Source organism: Pogona vitticeps, chromosome 2, assembly GCF_051106095.1.
Source record: "Pogona vitticeps strain Pit_001003342236 chromosome 2, PviZW2.1, whole genome shotgun sequence".
In the NCBI taxonomy this organism is placed as follows: domain Eukaryota; kingdom Metazoa; phylum Chordata; class Lepidosauria; order Squamata; family Agamidae; genus Pogona; species Pogona vitticeps.
Genome location: NC_135784.1, coordinates 30314156 through 30319486, shown reverse-complemented (window position 1 = coordinate 30319486; position 5331 = coordinate 30314156).

The following is a 5331-nucleotide window of genomic DNA, read 5'->3' as shown; positions in this document are numbered from 1 at the left end:
AACACGGCCAAAGAGCCCGAAAAACCCACAACAACCATTAGATTTTACTTTCTTGGGCTCCATGATCACTGCAGATTGTGACAGAAGCCACGAAATTAAAAGACACCTGCTTCTTAGGAGGAAAGCAATGACAAACCTGGACAGCATCTTTAAAAGCAGAGACATCACCTTGCTGACAAAGGTCTGCATAGTCAAAGCTATGGTTTTTCCAGTAGCAATGTATGGAAGTGAGAGCTGGACCATAAAGAAAGCAGACTGCCGAAGAGTTGATGCTTTTGAATTCTGGTGCTGGAGGAGGCTCTTGAGAGTCCCCTGGACTGCAAAGAGAACAAACCTATACATTTTGAAAGAAATCAACCCTGAGTGCTCACTGGAAGGACAAATCCTGAATATGAGGCTCCAATACTTTGGCCATCTCATGAAAAGAGAAGACTCCCTGGAAAAGACCCTCATGTTGGGAAAGTGTGAAAGCAAGAGGAGAAGGGGATGACAGAGGACAAGATGGCTGGACAGTGTTATCAAAGCTACCAACATGAATGTGACCCAACTCCAGGAGGCAGTGGAAGACAGGAGAGCCTGGCGTGCTCTGGTCCATGGGGTCGGAGACGACTTAAACGCTAAACAACAAGAAAAGCCATGTGCTAACCAATCCATGATTCCAGTGTTGTACTGAAACTCTATTCTTATATCTCCATGTATGTGATATCTCTGTGTTATTGCTTTATACTATGGTAAGCTGTGTAACTTTGCAGGAAATTGTAGGGCATTAAAAGTTATTAGAATTATAGGAGAAGCTGATATGAAAAAGAGAGTTAGAATCCTTATAAAGCTTGAGTCCAGTCTCTGAACTGTGTCAAGCAACAGGAAGAGGTCTGTGGTTTGAACAACAGAACCGAGTTTGTGGCTAAGTCTGTCTACACAGGCTAGTTCTTGGCCCTGGGGCTTTCTGGTGGATCAGAGATATGCATACAGAAGAAGCTAAGCTAAGGAAACCACAAAATGCTGAACTTAGTAGAAACATATTGTTCTTAGGTAGAAATGATCCTACATATCAAAGGAGGGAAGGAATAGGGGCAAGGTTACTCCTGAAGGGTATAAGACTGCCTGTCATATGTGATTTTCGGTCTCCTCGCCTTATAGGGAACCAAGTTAGCTTGTATTGGTTGCATATTCCAAATAATATGGTGTTCTATCTTTTCTTCTGGTTGTGTCTTGTTGATCTTCTGCTGGGGGGAACTTGCCTTTCAAGTGTCCAGGAGGAAGCTGACTGTTCACCAAAGAAGGATGTTGTTGTTTAGTCATTAAGTTGTGTCCGACTCTTAGTGACCCCATGGACCAGAGCAGGCCAGGCCCTCCTGTCTTCCACTGCCTCCCAGAGTTTGGTCAAATTCGTGTTGGTTGCTTCAATGATGCATGCTGAGGCTTATTCAAAACATGTCAAACATGCCACGCAGGGAACAAAGGGTCCTTTTAAGAACATAAGAACGTAAGAAGAGCACTGCTGGATCAAGCCAATGGCCCATTTAATCCTACTTCTTGTATCTCACAGGGGGCCCACCAGATGCCTCTAGGAGCACACTAGATAGCTATCACCTGATGACCCTCCCCTTCATTTGGCATTTTGAGGATCCTTTGGGGGATTCCCTCCTCCTTTTAGGGGATTTGGGATGCTAATTTCCCTTTCTTCAGTGTAAACTGAATTGCTTGTAGCCTACAGTACTAGGATGCAAATAATATTGTCTGTAGTATTCATCAGTGGTTTAATTTGTGGCATGGTGTGTCATGGATGAAGTTGTCATCTCTCCTTCTATGTATTTTGAGGAAAATTCTAGTATATATTTCCACTGGGATAATTTTAAATATGGCTGTATACTGTAGAAGAAATGATCTGTTTAGAGCAGAAGAGGCTCACCATATCTTAACCCATCCTGACTTTAAAAGAAATATTGATCCATCTTGCAAGTTGTGTGCTGGTAATGTTTACTTTAACTCTTTCAAAGGCTTGTCTCACAGAAAAAGAAAAAGATTGGTGGTGTGATCAGTACTCATAGATCAATTGTGGTTTGAGGCTTTGGCCAAGAAAAGATCCAAAAGTGAAAATATTTAATTTTATTCCCATAATTCAACCAAGTAGCATCATAATTTGGATTCTGCCCAGTATGATATCTGAAAAAGCATAACTCAAGGGGAGCGAGTCTATCAACCCATTTATGGGCCCCAACAAAGACACCCACCACACCAGAGGCCGGTTTTGCGATCGCAGATGTGATTGCAAAACGGTGCCCGCATAGGGCAAAAATCTCAGAGCGAAGGTCGGTAAGCGGTTCGCTTACCGACCTTCGCTTTGCAACCCACTGATCAGCTGGTCGGCGGGTCCAAGATGGCCACCGGAACAGCCGAAATGGCCGCGCACAGCGTTTTCACACCCTCGGTAAACGAGGGAAGGGCGCGAAAACGCTCTGTGCGGCCATTTCGGCTGTTCCGGCGGCCATTTTGGACCCACCGACCAGCTGATCTGTGATCTCGCTGCGGCCAAAATGGCCGCGCGCAGCGTTTTCGCGCCCTCCCCTCGCTTACTGAGGGCGCGAAAATGGCTGCCGGACCCGGAAAAGCATCGCTGTACAGTGAGTTTTTGACCATTTGGAACGCATTAAACGCTGTTTAATGCATTCCAATGGCTTTTTTTGATCCGTACAGCGATGCTTTCACACAGCGAGGGTTAATCCGGAACGGATTAACCTCGCTGTGCGAGGCACCACTGTACAACTCTTGAGCAGGAAGGCAGTGGACCTCCTGGGCCCATTGGCAGGAAGAGCAGGTGCTGGGACACATGAGTGGGACACATGAGGACAGGCTAGTCCAGGGGCTGGGCCCTCATTAGCTCCAGCTGGGACAGGGGCATCCCCATCTTTAGATACTGTATGAGTTTCATCCAGGAACCTTCCTAGCTTCTGATGGTCATCCTGAAGCACAAATTTGTACAGCAGAAAGGGGAGAAATTTAGCTTAGAGTGTGGTTACACTAGGGGGGAAAAAACCATATTTGAAGCTTCCTCTGACTTTTCTCTACAAGCTCTCCAAGTATGGTAAAGATTGGTTTTCAGATGTACAAGTTCTACACTCACAAAAAGGCCTTCCCTACGAAAGCACATAGACTCACTAAAATTACAGAGAAACTTCCACCGGCTCTCCTCTACAATTACTCCAATTTTGGTGAAGATTGGTTTCCCCTCGTAGCTCTTAAAGGTCATTTTCCTGGGGGGGCACCCTTTTTGGGTGAGTAAATTAGATGTCTGAAACCCAATCTTCATCAAACTTGGAGGGATCATAGAGGAGAATCAATAGAAGCTTCCCCAGGATTTTGATTTCTCTAGGTGCCTGAGGAAAACTGTCGTGGGGGCCCTTCTTGTCGGTTTATAACTCAGATGTCCAAAATCCAAACTTCACCAAATATTCAAGGATTGTAGAGAAGAGTCAGGAGGAGCTTTGCTGCATATTTAGTAGCTCTGGGTGCTGGATGGGGTTTTATAGGGGTTTAAAGTAGAAACTGAATTGACAAATCAATTCATCGGAAAAAAAATCATAAATTCTTAATTGTGATTTGCCAACCTTGACAAATCTCAAATCAAACTGAATCACCATTTTCTGATTGGTCCCTATCTCTAATCAGGAGTGGAGAGATGCAAAGACTCCACCTGGTCTTCACTACAGACCAGACCCATCTCTGCCTCCAGATAAATATTAGCTCAGTATTCCAAGAGTATTAAATAAATGATCAAGATGTTGCTGTTATGTGCCCTGAAATCACTTCTGACTCACAGTGACTCAATGAATGAGTGATCTGCAAAATTAAGAACCAAATGGTGCTGTTAATGTGCTGTCAAGTTGCCTCCGACTTAGAGCAACCCCATGAAGGTCCATAATGTCCCATCCTCAACAGCCCCACTTAGCTCTGCCAGAATCAAGGCTGTGGCTTCCTTTAGGGAGTCAGCCCATGTCATATTTGGTTTTCCTTTTTTCTCTGCTGAAAAATGTGAATTTGAAGTACAGTGGTGCCTCAACTTACGAACTTAATCCATTCCGGTCGTAACTCAAAATGGTCGTAAGCCAAAGTACCATTTTCCATAAGAATGCATTGAAATGCAATTAATCTGTTCCAGCTGAAGAAAAAAATCAACTCTGCCCAAAAAGAACACAAAAAATCCCACACTGCAAGACCCATTGGAAATGTGATTAATCTGGCTGAAGGGGAGGGGAAAGCAAACAAACCGTGCAAGACCCATCGGAAATGCAAAAAAAAAAAAAAAAAGCAAAGCAGAAAGCAAACAAACCATGCAAGACCCATCGGAAATGCAAAAAAAGCAAAGCAGAAAGCAAGCAAACCCCACAAGACCCATTGGAAATGGGATGGGGGAAACCAAAAAGCAAACAACCCCCCCAAAACCCATTGGAAATTGGGGGGGGGGGGACCCAAAACAAACAAATCCCGCAAAACCAATCACAGCATAGAAACATAATCCCACCACCCAGCCCAAAACCACGCTGCAAAACCCACCCAGAACAGTTTTTAAAAAGCAGAAAGCAGCACCTTACCTTACCAGGCAGTCCAAAGCCTCCTCCGATCACACTCACTCTAACCGTTGGGGCAAAAGAGCTACAAAGAAGCAGCCTCTTCGCCTACCAACGGTCAGCAATTTGAATTCCCCCTCTTTTTTCCCTGCCTTTTTTGGTTGTAACTCGAAGCTCCGGCCACAAGTCAAGTCAAAATTTTGCAGCCGGAGCTGGTCGTAACTCGGAATGGTTGTAAGTCGGGGACGTTCATAAATCGAGGCACCCCTGGAGGAGAACAGGGGAGGTGCCCTTTCATGTTTTTGAACTCTTAATTCCTCAAATCTTCCAACAACACCAGGAACTGCAGCTTGTGAACCCAAATCTGCACAGCTGTGGGCTTGGGCCCCACAGGACAAGGGAGTTATTTACCTGCACCATCAGCCTCTTTGGCCTTTACTTCCTGTTGTGGATTTAAAAAAAAAAAAAAGTTGTCGCGCTGTGCTTCCTAGGAATCATAAGACTTTGGGAAGTGCCATTCACAGAATCTGATGGGCAGTGAGACTACAGTGTGAGATTTTCTTCTTCTTTGTATCTACGAGGAGGGAATGGACAAAAAGATTTGCCATTTTGAACATGTCTCTCTTACCATGTCTTCTTCATGACCATTTTTGGAAACAAGCACCATCCATTGGCCAGAGATCAAGAGCAGAGCAGAGCTGCTGACAGGTGGTCAGGGAAGAGGTGTCCCCCCCACCCCCCGCACCGGTTTCCTGTGCGATTT